The sequence below is a fragment of the Schistocerca serialis genome, chromosome 3 (assembly GCF_023864345.2).
Source record: "Schistocerca serialis cubense isolate TAMUIC-IGC-003099 chromosome 3, iqSchSeri2.2, whole genome shotgun sequence".
NCBI classification, from domain to species: Eukaryota; Metazoa; Arthropoda; class Insecta; order Orthoptera; family Acrididae; genus Schistocerca; species Schistocerca serialis.
The window spans coordinates 303,499,118-303,518,592 of record NC_064640.1 but is presented as its reverse complement, the minus strand read 5'-3'; the positions used below and the strand labels follow the sequence as shown (position 1 = coordinate 303,518,592).

The following is a 19,475-nucleotide window of genomic DNA, read 5'->3' as shown; positions in this document are numbered from 1 at the left end:
CAGCACGCAATCCCGTGTACCTTTCCCTATGAAACCAAGCGCTATATTTATAGTTAATAAAGTTATTTCTTGTTTAAATAATTAAATATTAATTCAGTCTATGATAAAGAAACACATCATCTGAAAGTGGTGATATGTACATAAAATTTAGAATCACTATCAATATAGTGCAAAACAATGCTTCTATTGAGCAGGCCATCTTTACAACAATTTCATTGTCATTAATATTGAGCACAGATGTGCATATTTCATGTTATAATTAATTCTGGGTAAATTGTATATGGTCTGAGGGGGACTGGCAGAGAAAGACACTTCTTTTAGCATATTTGTTGTAGTTATGAATTTTGGCTATTTTAAATTAAAGTATATTTTATGTATTTTTTTGTGATCATTATAAAATTTGGTGGGCATACTGAGGGCTTATAAGGGAGCACAAATGACTGCTCCTGGTGATTTTGAATTGACCGGTCATTCTGCATTCTGTTTATCCCATATGATCTCTTTGGTGTTGCCTCCAATCAATTATCCAAAATAATACAACCCTTTCCACCATTTTATTGATATTTCATCTATTTCAACTTGTAGTGTGTTTAATTTTGCATAATTTGCCAAAACTTAGATAATTTAAGCTGCAGGATCACAAGTTAAAACAATCTTGCAGCAACTTTAACTCCTGGGCATGAAAGCAGACAGTGCATTGCCTGATTGTAAGACAATATTGAGCCAATATTTGAAAGAGTCATGAATTTGCCCAACTGAGTGTTTGTGAAGTATATCATTCACAGTTGAGAGTTGCAACTAGATTTCCTTATCTGAATAATCATTTGGTGATGCAAGGATGTAGCACAATGTGGGGTTTTCTAGCCCGGGACATTAATTTATCCTTGGCACAATTGCTATTGAAGTTTTAGTACAGAAATGAATGCAAGTGAGTTTTCATCCAGAAACTCACAATCAGCATATTCCATGATCCAGTCATGAATCTAATAAATAAAAGACAGTTTTGTGTGTGGGCACCATACTAAAGATTTAGCAGCAGTTGCCTGCGAATAAGTGAGGTAACAGAAATTAGGTGTGGGGAAGTTAGAAAGAAGAAGACAGCAGTAGATGGTGGGTGGAGTTTTTACCAAGCAAGTAAAACCAGGAGCAGCAATGGAGACTTCAATGGTGGCACAGGAATTGGCTACAGCACCAAGGGTCTTCTGTTTTGGCATCAGCAGCAACTTTATCTCTGGCAACAACAATAGAGCAGAGGCAGTCAACATGACCAACAAGCTAAGTACTGATATTGAAAATATTAATATACGTGAATTCACAGATTTGTTGTCAGAAAAGAAGTTTGGCATGATTAAACAATCACCAAGTTTATATGAATCAGATAACATTAGCGGGCCAGATAGTCCAAGATCAGAATGCGAAAGTGTGGGCATGGAAGATTCAGTACTGTAATTAATGCAAGTGATTTCAAAAGTAGCTAGGGATCTAAAGTGTAATATGGAGCAATTGACATCTGAGTTAAAATTCAAGATTGATCACAGAAACACCAAATTAAATACTCAGTTATAGGAATTAGTATCCATAATTACTAATGACCATACAGAATTCATTGATTCTATTAGGGGAATTTCTAAACCTGAAATCAATTACGGGGTTTAAAATGTTAAAACTAAAATTAAGGAAATATTAATGAACAGGGGAAAATGGAATAGTTGAAGCAGGGAAGTTATTGGAAGAAATCAGTAGTGTTGGTAACAAAGTTGATCCGGTAGGAAAACCAGTAGGAAATGAATTTACTGAGATACAGAATAACATATGTAAAACTGTGGAGGGCTGCGAGCCACAGGAAAATACACTGTAGGAGGTAACTAAGCAGATGAACAGTAAATTAATAGAGAAATTAGTTGACTGCCAGATTAAAGATGTAATAGGTGGAAATCTCATTGGGGATGAAATCAGAGACAAACCAATGAAGTGGGAACAGCAAATAGAAGTTGAATTTTCACTAAGGGAAATGAATTTTGATTACAATGAAAATTGTCAAAATAGTAAGGGTTTCCAGCATAGGTATAAGGATTTTAGGCTAATGTTTACGGGGCTGGAGATTCCCGGCAGAAAAATAGTTACAGAGGTTCGGGACATTGAGGTGGGTCACACGTGAACAGTTGAGAAGTATGACTACAGGATGATATGATCTGGAATTGTTGTCATTTAAGTTACTTGTTATCCAGAATTGTTTGCTGATATCATCAGGGTTTTTTATCATAGAATTTCTATATTTAAGCCAAATTTATTGTGTAGCAGAGCTAAAAAAAAAAAAAGCAAAATATGAAGAATTTTAAAAATTATCGTTAAAATGTCATGAGGACATACACCATTAAAACCCACATGTGATTAAGAGTAACTAGGACTGATTGGATTTTTTATTTTATTTATTTATTTATTGCTGCCCTTATTTTTGCTAAAAATGTATTATGTCACAAATTTCACTTAGAAACTTTATGTAACTCAATTTATTTGCACCCCACAGTGATCATCCACTGTTGATTTGCTGTAATTGTTGGAGCTAAAGGCAAGTTAGATACAGACCTTCATGTTAATCCTCTCCTGCATGAAGGCACTTAAAAGCCCCCCCATTCAGTCTCTGGTGGCATACAACACCTTGGAGTTGAATTCATGCACTGACATCCTGTTGGGACATCGGTGTACTTCTACTGTAGCACAGGAAACTTCTTGCTGTGATAGTTCAATATCTTGGCCCACAGAGGACAGAAAAAACACACAGATTGTCATGCGAGTATATTGCTCATTTCACCACTAGAGTTTATGTGCACTGCTGACATGAAAAGATATTATCGTGTTTTGATGTTTATAATCTGGTTTTGTACTGTTATAGCTAATGCAAATTGATAGTGCTAAATCAGTAAATAAATAACTTTATCAGATACAATGAATATATCCTGACAAGACTCGGAAGTCCCACTCATGTTTTGTATATAAATTTTAAAAAAATATACGCATTACAATGCACTGCTCTATTTTTTATAGCTTTGGTAATTCTCTCCCAAAACATTAAACCCCTTGGTACTGTTTTACATAGCTTGAGCAGGAAAGGGGTAATCAGTACAAAAGAACAATCAGACACCAAAGAACTTGTGTGCATTGTCTCAAAACATCATATTTCTGAACACTAGCAGTTATGACAGAACCTACATCATAAGTCATGGGTGGCATCTAAATCAGCGAGGTAAAAAGAAACCAACATCACACATAAACAGAGCAGTTCAAGTCTTAAATTGTAGCAGTTATGAAGAATATGGAATAGAAAGTGATATGAAACAAACAAAGCCCCTAGAATTAAGCAAATGTTGCTGGACAATTGAAGAGCATTTTTCAAAACTCATTAAATACAAAAAAGTAAATTTTTGAGAAAAGGCATTTTTCAAATATCTTACTGAAATGCTAAATACATAAACCAGATAAACTGAGATTAACACAGATTTAGTAGGCGTGAATCTGATTATGTGTTTGACTTTTCTAAAATTTTCATTGTTTTCTTCAGAATAGAGGGCCAAAGTCTCCAAGTTTTTACAAAAGTTGATAAAGTCAAAGAGAAAAATTAAAAGTTTTGTTAATATACACATCCAAATTGATTTTTTCTTTCCTTTTTTATCTTCAATATTATTTACAAAGAAAGGTACTTTATTGTTAATTTTGCACAGAAACACCGTAAGTATTAAATTTAACACTAATATCACACTTGTCCATAAATGTTTGATAAGCAGATGCATAAAGTAGTGACAAATGCTACTGAAATACAACACAAAATACTGGCTACAACAATACTGAACTGGGACTCTATTGATCACTTTCAACTATGTCCTTATAAAATTCTTGTTTTACATTAAAATGCCTCATAAGTTTTAAGAAATTCTCCCTCTTTTACATACTAACCATGTTCTCCTTTTCTAAGAGGGCAAGGAAGAGAAGCTTCCACTAGTGCACTTACCATATGTGTAGGGTGTCAGTGAACTGCTAGGCAATGTCCTCCACTGACGAGGTCTCAAACTGATTTTCTGCAGTAGCCATAGGATCTGCAACATGATAGGTTCCACCAAGGATGCAGTCAACAAATTAAACACTGCAAGAGTGTGGAGCTACCTACAGCCTATCTTGTTCCAGGAAGTTTGTGTAGTGGCAAAAAAGTTGTGGATGTGCCAACACAAAATTCGAGAGACAACTGAAATTATTAAGCAGCCACACAATATCAGAAGATAGCACAGCTACATATTTCCAGAGTCTTAGCTACCGGCTATCCCTGTCCAATGGACCGCAAGTAATCACAAGGCAGAAGCCCCACCAGGCACTGATTTGCAGATGGTTGCCAGTCACAGACAATCTGGCTAGCCAATGAATAGCTTCTTTCCTACCCTCTCCTCTTTTGTCATGACTAGCCTCTTACATTCTAGGGCCAATAAAGTTTCATAATTCTCTCTCTCTCTTTATTCTGCAGAAAACTCTCTCACATTATCATTGACAACAATATCCTAACATTGTCATTCTCCCTTTAAATCTCTCAGAAGCAAATCACAGTTTGCATTTATTAACTTTCGCTTTAAATGGCTGAGATCAAATATCGAATTTTGCAAAAACTCAGTTTTTGACACCCTGTAACAACAGCAAATATTAGTTTTTGACAAAATGGTTTCAACAGGTCATGTGTGGCAACAAGCTTGATTTGTATCAATAAAAATCTGAATTTTGAAAAATTGAGAATTTATTGAATTTTGAAAAAAATGTTTATCCATTGGATTATGGATGGGAACAGCTCAACAAAAGAAAGAGAGAATCCCAGATCTAACATTTAAACTGAAGATGTGTGGTACAGTAAACATCCCCTATAATGATCAAGATAATGATAAAACTGTACTAATAATATACCACCATAATGTACAGTCACTATATAACAAAACATATGAATTAAATGTGTTGAAAGTGAGTGAATTGCAAAATGTTTCCATATTGTTCCTTTATCAACACACTCTCTCTAAACCCAATCAAGCCATTCTCCCCTTAAAACTTTACTCAGGCTGAGATCTGCAGACTTACTGCAGATATGTACGGGAGTAGACATCTGTTGCAGAAATAATACAGAAGTCAATAGTCTGCCAGTAAACCTCATATCCTATATTCCAAACTTCACAGAAGTTCTCCTGCACAACTTGCAGGATTAGCACTCCTGGAAGAAAGGATATTGTTGAGCTTAGCCGTAACCTGGGGGACTGTTTCCAGAATTAAATTTTCACTGAAGTGAAGTGTGCATTGATATAATACATCCTGGCAGATTAAAACTTTGTGATGGTTGGTTGGTTAATTTGGGAGGAGTGGACCAAACAAGGTCATCGGTCCCATCAGATTCGGGAATAATTTTGGGGAAGGAAGTTGATAGTGCCCTTTCAAAGGAACCACCGTGGCATTTGCCTGAAGTGATTTAGGGAAATCACAGAAAACATAAAGCAGGATGGCTGAATGCAGCTTCCCTAATGCGAGTCTAGTATGCTAACCACTATACCACCTCACTTGGTCTTTGTGCTGGACTGGGCCTCGAACCCAGGAACTTTTCCATTTGTGGGCAAGTGCTCTACCAACTGAGCTATTCCTGCACAACTCATGCTCACAGCTTCACTTCCACCAGTACCTAATCTCCTGCCTGCCAAACATCACAGAATTTCTCCTGCATAGCTTGTGGCACTAACTCTTCTGGAAAAAGGGATATTGTGGAGACATGGCTTAGCCACACCCTGGGGTATTATTTCCAGAATGAAATTTTCACTCTACAGTGGAGTTTGCACTGATATGAAACCTCCTGGCAGATTGAAACTGTGTGCTCAACTGGGATTTGAACCTGGGACTCTCACCTTTTGTATGAAAGTTTTCTATTGACTGAGCTATCCAAGCACAACTGTCAAGCCATCCTCACAGCTTTAGTTCTACCAGTATCTCATCTCATGCCTCCCAAACTTCACAGAAACTTTCCTCCATAATTTGCAAGACTACTGTCTTGGAAAAAGAGGATACCGCAGGGACATAGCTTAGCCACAATCTGGAGAATTGGAATTTTCACCGTGCAGCAGTGTGTTGATACAAAACTTCTTGGCAGAATAAAACTTTGTTCCAAACTAGGACTCCAACGTGGGACCTTCAGCAAGTGATCTACCAACTGAGCTATGCAAGCGTGACGCTAAGTATACTAATACTTATTCATTCTCATTTGAGTTTGGGTCCTTCATGGCCACCAAGTGTTACATATTTGAGTTTGAGGCCAGGGAAATACAGGCCATCTTTAGGAAGATTCGTTAACAGCAGTGTTACTTTCAGTGTACATCTGTGAATTATCCCACTAATGGAAGCAGTTGAAGGAGATGGTACTGATTGTCACATTTAACACCTGTACATCAACAATGAATTCTCATAAAGTATAAAATAAACTTTTATTTAGATGAAGTTAAGTGGTCGGTATAATTTCTCCAGTTTTGCTATTGATGGCACACTGAATTCTGCCTGTACCATGCGAATGAAAAAGTTGCCGAGACATCTGTAAACATAGCAAAGAGATTAGAAATCATATTTTAAACAAGAACTTGTAATTAACATTCTGGCAATTTATATTACGATTCTCAAGATCATTCAAAAATATTATGTTTATACTAGGTACTAGAAATTTAAAGCCCCAGAAAGAATTTTAGTTAATACTTTCTATCGACTGTTTTATTGGGATAAATCTTTCTCTGTGCACCGAACTTGTCTACATCTTCTGTAACTTTCTCTCAGTTTGAAAACAAACACGCTAACTTTTCGTCCTGACAAGTTAAGTCCCTTTACAATCAGGACCACAGCACTTAACGCCAGCACAGATCAGGAACTATACCCCATTTTTATGTAACAGAACCTTCGTTATAGCTGCCAGTGCATGTTCCTAAAATGCAAGGTAAGTGCAGGAAGGTCCAGGTTGTGCATTCGTAAACCGTTGATTTTGAATTTTTTTAAAAAATAATGTTAACCACGAAAAGCATAACTGAAAATTAAAGAGTTTAGTCCACAAGCGTTTGCATTTCGCTTGGAAGAGTTTTGGGAAGCTCTGACTCATTCCTCCATTTTACTCGTGGTCCCACGGATGATAGAATCTGTACAACGTGTTTCTTGAGGCATGTAGTTACTAATTGTAAACGTTTAAGCGTGCTATGAATTTGAGGATAAGACAATAATCGAATGTAATTGACCTCACTAATCAGCTATGGTAAAGAGCTATTCATGAGGCCTACAACCATTTACTGACAATCCTTTGACGGCATCCTCAGAACGCCAACCCTCCTCCTTTATCCCATTACTTCCACACATATTAAACATCTCTAAACACACATTATACATCAACCAGGAATCAGAATTGCGTTTAATTCTCTTGTGGATTCAACCTGGCAGTTTCGCAATTTATAGGCTGCAGCGGTACCGACAGCTAGCGAGCGCAGAATCACTGAAATGAAATTTATTGTCCTTAAATTTCCTTGAACATATCATACCTTGTTCTAGTCTGTTTATTTTAAGATTAAAGCTCGGTAGATACGTATTATGTTACATCATTGACGTAATAAACTGTACAGAAATGGACGGAGACCCTGTTACGTAGTGTTTCTCAATCGCTATACGAGATGGCAGCATGTCCATCAAGTCCTTGTCATGTAAATATTGTCCAAAGATTTTATCGCAATGTACGTCATATTGGAGTGTAATTATCATCTTTTTTTAATAAATGTGTGTCGAGATAAAAATTAGAAAACACATGCACTGCACATGTCGAGTTGGTTTTCAACTTATATTTGCATATTTCGCAGACCAGTGAGCTAGTTTTTCATTTTTTTTTTATTTTTTTTATTTTTTTTTTATTTTTTTTATTTTTTTTGACTGGACCGTGTCATCTCAGAAACAAATTAAATATAATTCCCATACCTCAGTTCTGATAAAAAAATTTTCGGAGGTTTCCGGTGGTTGCAAAGCAAATAATGGTGACGGAAACCTTCGAAAAAATTGCAATTTCGACTCTCTCTGAAGTGATAATAAAGTAATTATGTGTGTGTCAGGTGATAAGAACATGTATGCAAACGAAGGGGAGTGCTTAATGATTACTGCAGTTTTTTTGTACGCTTTTACTACGGTGCCGGTATACTATATTAAGTACCAGTATTTCAACGCATACTGTATGTTCATTAGTGCGGAATGTTATTATAATTTAATTTATTGTCCGTACATAATGGACCAGAGGTGTTTCATTGAAAGTTAGTTGCCTGCATTATTATTTCTATTTAAGTGATGTCTCGTGTATGAAACGAACATTGTGAAGGGGAATGGGGGGCACGTGCTCTTTACTAAGTCTACGTAATAACACTTGAGTTTTAACTGATTTTCTTTAATAAGACGAGACAGGGAAATTACATTCATTTTGATTAGGACTTTTCATGTGACTTTCACTGCCGAATTAAAAGTTGTATTGGTGTATCGCCAGGTACTGTTAGCAAGGGATCAAAAAATTTATTATTATTATTATTTTTAAATGTGTTGCACTGATGTAGCCTACATGCTATATTCTTTAATAAGCAGTTATTGGGAATGGTATTGCTGTACGAAACATTATCACAACCAATATTTGTTCTGAGACCCTGAGATTTTGATATTACTGGTACTACATCTCTAATTCTAGCCATATCAAAAATAAATTGACGTAGCGTAACAATTCTTTCGCAATGTCGAGGACACTGTCCTGGCAGATTGAAACTGTGTACTGGAGTAAGATTTGAACCTGGGACTCTCACCTTTTGTGGGCAAGTTCTCAACTGACTGAGCTATCCAAGAACAACTTACAGTGCATCCTCACAGCTTTATTTCTGCCAATATTTCATCTCCTTCCTTCCAAAGTTCACAGAGACTCTCCTGCATAAATTGCTGGACTACTCTCGTGGAAAAGAGACATAGTTCAGCCACAACCTAGAGGATTGAAATTGCCACCCAGCAGCAGAGTGTTGATAGGAAACTTCCTGGTAGATTAAAACTTTGTTCCAAACTGGAACTCCAACCTGGGACCTTCGGTAAGTGCTGTACCAACTGAGCTATGCAAGCATGATTGTATGTGTGGATACTTCATGGCCACCAAGTGTCAAGTATTAGAGTTTGAGGCCAGAGACATACAGACCATCTTTAGGCAGATAAAATTCTTATAATTTTTTTTAATAATTGAGCACAGAATGAAAAATGACACATGGTGCCAGAATGAATGAATTAATGCCAGTGTGAATGGGCCGTACAATAAGGCTAAAGATGGGGTTGAGTGCACTACACATGGTTACCTGGGTTGGAGTTTTGACATGTTTGTGCCCAAGGTGGGCGCTATTGAGAGAAAGATGCAGATTTTGGTACACAAGTGTTGTAGAAAAACTCTCATGTAACTGTGATCATAGATGGCTACAGCTTGTGAAGGAGCTGCTCATTGTATTCCGATATAAGACTGAGTGCTCAGTAAAATCAACTTTGATTCACAAGTGGTGTGAAATGCGTATTGTTTGATAGTTGTCATTGAAAATTGCACAATAGTTTACTTCAAAATAGCACGCCTTATTAATCAATAGAATAATATTTATATGTGTTCTCATTGTATGGTGTAATTTTGATAGAATTACATACCTACCATTTTTTGTGATTGAAATAGAACCGGCAGTTGCAGAACCATGTGTAAGGTCTGAAAATAACTGAAATCATTAGACAAAGAAACTGTTGTAGTAGTATTAATGTAATGATTGTATGAATTTGGATTAATGGCAGTTTTATAAAGGTGGTTGAAGTAAGTAGATAGTGTCGGAAGTTCCATGTGGCTTTTCGCGAATGATGCTGTAGTATACAGAGAAGGTGCAGCATTAGAAAATTGCAGCGAAATGCAGGAAGATCTGCAGCGGATAGGCACTTGGTGCAGGGAGTGGCAACTGACCCTTAACATAGAAAATGTAATGTGTTGCGAATACATAGAAAGAAGGATCCTTTTTTGTATGATTATATGATAGCGGAACAAACACTGGTAGCAGTTGCTTCTGTAAAATATCTGGGAGTATGCGTGCGGAACGATTTGAAGTGGAATGATAATATAAAATTAATTGCTGGTAAGGTGGGTACCAGGTTGAGATTCATTGGGAGAGTCCTTAGAAAATGTAGTCCATCAACAAAGGAGGTGGCTTACAAAACACTCGTTCGACCTATACTTGAGTATTGCTCATCAGTGTGGGATCCTTACCAGATCAGGTTGACAGAGGAGATAGAGAAGATCCAAAGAAGAGCAGTGCGTTTTGTCACAGGGTTATTTGATAAGTGTGATAGCGTTACAGAGATGTTTAGCAAGCTCAAGTGGCAAACTCTGCAAGAGAGGCACTCTGCATCGCGGTGTAGCTTGCTGTCCAGGTTTCGAGAGGGTGCGTTTCTGGATGAGGTATCGAATATATTGCTTCCCCCTACTTATACCTCCCGAGGAGATCACGAATGTAAAATTAGAGAGATTCGAGCATGTACGGAGGCTTTCCAGCAGTCGTTCTTCCCGCGAACCATACGCGACTGGAACAGGAAACGGATGTAATGACAGTGGCACATAAAGTGCCCTCTGCCACGCACCATTGGGTGGCTTGCGGAGTATAAATGTAGATGTAGATATAGAAGTCAGTGCAAGTTAGAAATGAGAAGGAAGCAAGCCTATTTAAGGTGGTGTGTCCCATTCCACGTGGGCTAAATGTTTTGTGTTGGAGTAGCAGACATTTTGCCTCAAGAATTGGTAAATTTTTAGTGTGAGTGAGGCAGTAGAACTCTGTTTTTGAGCAGATCATTGTGTAGATGAAATTAAAAACTTTCATGAATTGGATAGGTGGTCATATACTTCAAAGTTTTCATGAAAGATGGACTTCGTACAGGCAACAACCTCTAATGTTGTGTTGGGTTTGATTTTCTGAAAGGGTGATTTGTATTTACTTACATTCACAACCAAAGAACAAAAATCGAACTTTAGTTTCTCACAGTAATATATATTAAGCTCTGGTCTGAGACTACACCAGAAACTTTATACACTGTTACAAAACCTGTGCTCACTAGTTTGTGTAATCATTATCTAAACAAACTACTATTTGAGAGCCTGCAACCTAGTGCAATTATAATATTTATTTGGTCAGAATTGTTTGAAAATGTATAATTAATCAATAAATTACATTATTCATTCAAGTTATTCACGCTGTACTACCTGCAGTTACAAGTTGTGGACTTATTATTTGTAGGGTAGAGCCCAAGAACATTAATTTGCAGACAACACAAAACTACTGAGAACAGCACCACCTTGCTCATTGAGGGAGGTTGCAGGACTGTTGGATATGCTACAAAGAATGTTCCCACCTGCACGATTAAAAAATGTTCAGGAAGTATCAAGATGTTAAATATCTTTTAAATCATTCATATTATGTTGGGTAGCATGCCTTGGAAGTGAGTGGTCCAGTTGGCCCTTGGCCACAGTTTGACAGTGGTCATTTATCCAGGTAAACTGTTTGTGATCGTACCCACATGTAATGTTGACTGATTGATTGATTTTGACAGGGAACCTAAAACAGCTTTGGTCTAACCCGCCACTGCCTGCACTGAAACTGAGTTTATTGTGCGGTGTCACTCCCTGTATATCTAGTAAAGCCAACCAATGCCCTTAAATAGTGCAAGGAGTCACTTTTCCAGTTTTTCGTTAGACACAATTTCTTCAGCTCTAGTTGTCTTGAAAATTCTGTACTCTTGCTCTCCAATGCTGTGCATTCAAAGATTAGGTGTGATTCAGTTTCTTCACCCTCATCATAGATCCTATATTTAGGGTCTTATTCCATTATACCCATTGTATGTAGCTGTTTTTTGAAATTCCCGTGGCTGGCCATCAATCCAGTCATGAGTTTAATCTCTTTCCTGTTCAATCCCAGAATTACAAGCCTCTTTCAGAACATGGCTTAGGCATGATTACCTTACCACATTTTTGTTTATAGACCTTGGTGCAGTATTCTATGTGCTGTTTCCTAAGCCAGTTCCAAAGTTCTTGCTTGATCATAGCATTAGTGATTGTCAGGACAGGTTTCAGTCCAATGAATGGAGTCGTTGCCCCCATCCTGGCCAATCTGTCAGCTTGTTCATTGCCACAGATCCCCGAGTGGCCAGGGACCCACACTAGGTTTACCCTATTGCTTTTCCCTAGCTCCACCAGAGCCCTGTGGCATTCTGCAGCAATCTTATATCTCGTTACAGGAGCTGTCAATGATTTCAGGCCAGGCCACCAGAGCCCTGTGGCATTCTGCAGCAATCTTATATCTCGTTACAGGAGCTGTCAATGATTTCAGGACTGCCTGGCTGTCTGAATAGATGTAGATGCTATGGTTCTTGTAGCACCTATGCATATTCTCCTCCAGACATGCCTGGTTGCAGTAATTTCAGCCTGGAATACCAAGGCCAGTTTCCCTAGAGAGATGATGCCCTCCAGTCATGGCTGAACCCCGTACACCCCTGCCCCAGCTCCTTGATCTGATTTCAACCCATCAGTAAACCAAAAAATGTCCCCCGTACAATGTCAAATTGTTTTTTTTTCTCACTGCTTCCTGCTTCCAATTATATTGTTAGGCTTGTTGAAGCAGTTGGGAGTTATTATACAGTCAGCGGGTATTTCCCCAGCCATTACTATTTTTACCTCATTCATTATTTTAGTGTGTGATACTGGATATCCCAGTGAGATCCAATTTTAAGTCTGTATGCACCAGCTGCTGCCTTCATCTTTACCCAAAGATGTAGTGGAGGCACGTCCAGTATAGCTTCCATCCCAGAAGATGGTGTGCTGCTAATTCCACCTATTGTGGCTAAGCAGACCTGTCTCTGCACTTTATCAAACTCCTTAGCTGCAACCTATTGTTCTGCCTTCTTCCACCATGGCCCCGTAGGAAATCCTAGGTCTAACCACCGTGGTGTATATCCAGCGCATATCTCTGGGGCTTAGGCCATATTTTTGCCACAAGTCCTTCTGTTACTCACTAGAGTACCTTTCACCTTTGAGCAGATGCTCTTAATGTGTGGGGTCTATGTTAGTTTCTTATCTAAGGTTACGCCTAGGTATTTCACTATTTCCTTCACAAGTAGAGTTGCATCAAAGAGCTTTAGATTCCAACTTGAGTGCCGGATATGCCTCTTCGTGAATGGCACCACAACAGCCTTCTTAGGATTAACACTTAGATCCTGTTTGATGCACCGGTCTTGCACGATGTCCAATGCACCTTGTGCCATCTTTCTAACCGTGTCAGTAAATTTGCCAAGTATTACTATGACAAGGTCATTTGTGTATCCTTGGCAAAAGCATTGTCTGGAATTTAGTTCCTCAATGAGTTCATTCACCACTAGATTCCACAATAAAGGGGATAAAACTCCTCCTTGTGGACAACTTCTATTAGTGTTAATTACCGTCTTTTCATTCATCATGGTAACCTCTCCCTTCCTTTCACTAAGCATGTCCCTAGTCCACTTACATATAGTGGTCCCAAGGTCATGCACCTCTGCTGCCCTTACTATGGGAACAAAGGTTGTGTTAGTGAAGGTGAAGGTCCCCTCGGTGTCCAGGAAGATGCAGAGGGCTATTTTTTGAAAGTGAAGTGCTTACTGCACCCTCACAACGAGTTGATGGAGAGCTGTCTCACATGATTTACCTGGTTGATATGCATGTTGGTTTGAATGTAGATGGGGCCCTAATTAGCCTCCTCTCCCCAACATTTACATTAACCTATTTTTCCAATGTTTTAAGACTGAAAGAGGACAGACTGTTTGGTCTCATATCCTTGGCCTTGATATGATCAATTCTTCCTGGCTTTGGAATGAAGGCAACCTTCACTGCCCTCCAAGCATTGGGAATGATTCCTACTGCTAGACTAACCCTAAATATCCTGCACAGGACTGTTATGAGATTCACTCCTGCCTGTTGCAGGAGAGCTGGAAAGATTCCATCTGCGCCAGGTAACTTGAATGGTTGGAATGTTCCCATTACCCATTGGATTTTATTGAAGTCAACACACTCCTTGGCCAATTCCCAGTCCTCACTTCAAGTGTCTGAGAACCATTGTCTCTCCGGGATCACATTCTGGTCTGTGTTATCTGCCAGAGCATATTGAGGAAACTGAGTTTTGAGAAGCAGTTCCAGCGTCTCACGTGCTATCTTTGTATATTCTCCATCCTGTGTCCTCAACGAGCCTCCTGGATTAGTTGGTACTCTAGTGAGGATTCTGTGAAGTCCGGCTTGAGCAGCCATGCTCTCCACTTCCTCACAAAATGACTCTAGGATGCCTCTTTCTCTTGTCTAATTGCTAGGTTGTAGTTGATAAGGGCCTCACAGTATTTTGACCATTGCCCTTTACATCTCGCAAGATTAAACAGTCTTCGTACCTGTTTTCTTTGCGTTTCCAAGTTATTGTTCCACCAAGGCACACTCCTATTTGTGCACTTCTTAGTGATTGTGCAGTTGCCCTGGTATGAGGTCACTATGGCAGAGATAACAGCCTCTGCTACTTCCTCAAACACTACTGGATTCCTTGTTGAGGTTTTAATTTCCAATAAGCTTAAGTCATGGTCCCTCCTATATGTCTCTCAGTCTGTTTTCCTGGGATTCCTATATGCTGTAGTCTGTCTAATTCCCATTTCAACTTTGAAATTAATGTACATGTAGTCCAATTAGGATGGCTCTAGTGCCACGTGCCATTGTTTGACATAGCTGCTCATCATCATGGAACCAAAGGTTATGTCCATTACTTCTTCCCTTCTGCTATTCCTGAATGTAGGTTCATTGCCCCTATTTAGGACCTCCAAGTTGTTAGACAGGAGAAATTCAAGAAGGTATCACCTCTACTGTTAATGTCGTTGCTGCCCCACACTAGGTTGTGGGCATTGGCGTCACATCCTACCAACAGATGGTCGCCTTGTCGATGGCAATCTTCTTTCAGTCTCCTCACCTCCAAAGGAGGAGGAGAGCTTTCTTCGTAAAGAAGATATGCTGAGGCCAAAACAATTTCCCTCATGATACCTTCCTCACGTAGCTGCATCCTGATGGACATTAAGTCCCTGGAGCAGAACTCCATCATTGGCATGAAATAAATTCTGTTTCTTACATAGATGCATGTTCTGGAGATTCTAGCATAAATCAGCTTACCTCCAGTGCCACCAAGGCCTGATATGCCCCCTTTATACAGATAGGGTCCTTGTATCAGGGGCACCTTGTCCTTAAGCCATTCCACCGTGTATGCCCCCTCCAGACAAAAATGAGGGCACCACAATGTAAATAGACTCTCCTGGAGTTGGGTCCTGAACCAGCCCCCCCCCCTCCCCCCCACACCAATCTTTCCAAAGAAAGCTATCTGTACAAGTTCCTCCTGCTACCACCTGATGGCTCGATGTGGATAGCCTTCCTGGATAACTGCCATCTTAAAAACTGAGACTGCAGTACTATAGATCTGTTTCCCTATTTCTTGCCTCGACTTTTTCTGGGCTCGCTTATTCAGGGAGGAGGGAGTCTTGGATTCCTCCCTTATCCTCTTGCTACCTGTCTTTGATGTTGTGGGGGTCTACATATCCACTTCAACCTGAGAGAGTTTTTTCTTGGAGGTCTTGGGCTAGAAACCTTTTAATTCCTCCAAGTGTGTTTGGGAAGCCATTCTTTTCCTTCCTTTTGTCTCTGCTCCCTCAAAAGTTTCCACCTCTGGGCTCCAGACAAGGCTTGAATCTTGATCTGGTCCAACTTCTCAGTTACAGTTCCCACTTCTGGCTCAGGTCTAGACCCTGATTCCATAGTGGGAGTGCAGTGTTTGGGTGTCTGAGGTCTCAGTTTGCCCCTGTTTGTTTTAATTTATTTTCTTTTGTCATTTCCATCTTGGTCCCACGAGATTTGGGGATCTACACAGTCCACACCACGAAATCCCCCACACGGGTGTAAGGCTACTTACTCAGGGAGGACGCCTGGTATCACTGAGGCTCCATTTGTGACACATCTTCCCTTGTGCCACGCGCCTCTCAGCACGGATTGTATCACATCTTGGGTTGGGAAGGGAATTGGGTAAGGACTAGGAGTGGATAGGGAAGACAGGACATTGTGGGACACTCTTAGTCCGAGCCATCAGCTAAGACCTTTCCGGCAGTAGGTCCTCTACCTTCGGCATAGCCCTCAGCTTAAAGCAGATACGCAAGCCTCTCCACCCACATTGACAGTGCTTCATCAAGATGGTGTCCGCCAGGAGGATGTTGTGGCTTAATTGGAGCTATATTTTAATTTTGATGCATCTGCTTTCACAAAGTGGGTCTGTCTTTGATGGAGTATGAAATGCCTATGACTGGGCTGCAATAGGAGGTTCTCAGTAGAGGAATGGGAGAGGTCTTGCACATGGTTTTTCCATCGAGATATTATGAATTTATCAAGGGGCTGGAGGCAGAAGCCTATGGTAGAGAAGGATCATGCATTGTAGTATGTGCAGGGGTGAGGCCTTGCATATTTGGCCACCATATTCACAGATATGCTTCACATGCCAGGCATGGCCCCTTCATTACTTCAGACAGCTGTTTATCAACTCATTCACTGAGCTGATTATCGCAAAGCCTTCTGCAGCCACCACAGCATCTGGGAGCAGTCTGTGCCATTATGTGGCATGCAGATTGTGGTAAACAGAACTGAAGTTGTGGTGGACCTACTCACTCCTCTGCACAGTAACTTGTCCACATCCACATGACATCGGGCACATGTTCATCTGTGCAAGTGCTTTGATTGCTGGCAAGTCCCTCGACGGCCAAGTCAACTATGGCCTCCAGACAGATCGTCAGTCGCAATGTGAGATTACGCTGTGTACTTCCACTGCTGTCACTCCTGCAACCCAGCCAACAGACCACCCCGTGCCTTCACTGAGCTCCCAGTGACTGCCACTCCAGAAGATAACACTTCCTCAGCTCACTGCCGCTGCTGATAATCGGGGACTTTGTCCCACTGGTTACTGATTGTGCATCATCACAGGTCATTACCATTATATTATTGCACTACCATAGAAGGGCATTTCAGTGTCATTCATGTGTGGATTTCATTCTTGAACTGTACTGAATTGAGTTAATGTTCAACAAACAAAGTGTTAGCACAAGCTTGCCAGTCACTACCTTGTTACACCATTTAGCAGGTCACTTTAGATGGTGATGAGGATATTGGTTTCTTGAGTTTTCTTTCTCAGTGCTCTTCTTTCACCTGTCATATATTTCAGTTGGTTTGGTGGATACTGGTTTCATGATACATGTGACACTCATAGTTTGTGTGGATTCTCAGTGCAGTGCTCTCCACTGTGACCGCTATGGACACTGTTTTCCTACAATGGTGTGAACAGCTGTTGATCTCGCAGCAGGAGTTCCTGCAGATGTTGTGCAATCAGACTGTGGATTTCCATGTCATCGTGGTGTTGGGTCAGGCACCTGTGGAGATGCCTCATCCTCTGCCACCATCACACCAACACCACCTCTCGTGAACTGCCCCTCCACGATGCTGCTGCCGCCACTACTGCCTTCACCAGTATCACCACGGCAAACCCTCTCATGGCTGTCCCTCATGTGGCTGTCTCTCTCTAGTGATGGGAACAACCAAATGAAAGCAGTCAATTCAATCAGTTGTTGGAAAACCATTGACTCATTTGGTTGTAGTTTTATGTATCAGTTGAATAATTCATTCATTCCTTTGACTGAAACCATTTTATGGGAGCAACCTAATGAAAACAGTCGATTCAGATGGTTGCACTATTCATTCATTCTTTTGAGTGAAACCGGTTTGTGGGACAAACCAAATGAAAATGACCAAGTCAGTCAGTTTTATGTATCAGTTGGATTATTATTCTTTCATTTTTTTCAAGTGAAACCATTCTGTGTACATGATCGAACAAAAACAGTTGCCCAGTCCACTGTAGTTTTGCATATTGACTGAATTATACTATTCATTCTTTATTTTCAAGTGAAACCAGTCTGTAGTTTTTCTGCCTGTCTTTCAAATGAAATCACTGTTTCCTGTGTTTTAGTTGACTGAACTCTCCATTCATTCGTCTGAGTGAAACCACTCTGTTGAATTGAAGCAGTAATATACAACCAGGGTACACATACCCCAAAGGGTAGTCCTTCCCCATGGGTATGTCAAGACATCTCAGGGGGGTACAGCAAAGTTAAAATAAACATTATACATGTTGTTTTTGTTGTTGTTGTTGTTGTTGTTGTGGTCTTTGGTCTGAAGACTGGTTTGATGCTGTCCTGTGCAAGCCTCTTCACCTCCCAATAATTACTGCAACCACATTATACATATTCATTTAATTTTATACTGAATAGAGTAACTCATATTTTCATCATTTAAAATTGATTAACGTACTGCTGTGGATTAAGTGGCTCCAAACACAATTAATACATATCTACCTAAGGTGGTGTATTATTGGGGCTTCAAAATTGATCATAAATGTTACTTCCCTTAAGGGTAAATGAAAAGGAACATTGCCAAATTTTAGGGACTGTTTGCATCTCATTTTATTGGTTATGTACATTAATTGAAAACCGCTGGAATCTAGACTTTAAGCAGTTATTCAGCCATTTATTTGTGTGGACGGTAAATATAGTGTGTAGAAAATTATGATACTGGACACGTTGTACAAATCGTACTCATACATGAAAACCTGTTTACATTTTACAGCCTTTGAAAAGTAGCAGCTATTATATTTCACAAGTGTGAAGTAGTACTATTAACATTTGTGTATTTTTACTTCAGTTTCACAGTGAAGCCTGTGTCTAGCTACCATTGTAAACAGCCTGACACCACTGACACCACACACGTTAGCACACCTGCCGTGAGGCACGTGTTAAGGTGCATTTACACCTGTGCTACTTTAGTGCACACTAGGCACATGCAACCATTGCATCTACCAGCAAGGGGGCACATGCAGTGGTGCAAAGTTACATATGCCTCTGAGGTGTGCACAAAGGTCACTGTGTGTGAGCGCAGGAGTGGGGAAGGCACATGCAACAGTCATGCACATGCCCGTGGTTCATTCTGTTTATTGGTTTGTTTGACAATAACTATAGTTGAAAGATTCAGTTTCTTGCATGTGTTTGTGTTAGTACCTTTGTCGATTCTATTAAGCGGAAACAAAAATAATTTGTGGAGGATTATCATTCCTTTCCTTGTTTGTGGTTTGTCAGTTCTGCCCATTCTAAAGATACAATGAAGCCAATTTGTAAGCAAGCAGCTTCGCGCGCACATTGTAGTGTTGCTGAATAGTATAGAGGTAATAAATGCATCACGAGTTCAAATACTACTGTGGTCTTTTTTTAAATTATTTTTTGTTCAGTTCGAATAC

The 19,475-nt window shown here is 39.8% G+C and overlaps 1 protein-coding gene across 12 annotated transcripts in view; it reads left to right on the top strand.

Annotated features, from left to right (window-relative positions):
* The window catches only part of LOC126470094 (uncharacterized), a 1,674,514-nt gene that overhangs the window by 818,189 nt on the left and 836,850 nt on the right, over positions 1-19,475 (top strand). The gene's annotated exons all lie outside the window — the stretch shown is intronic.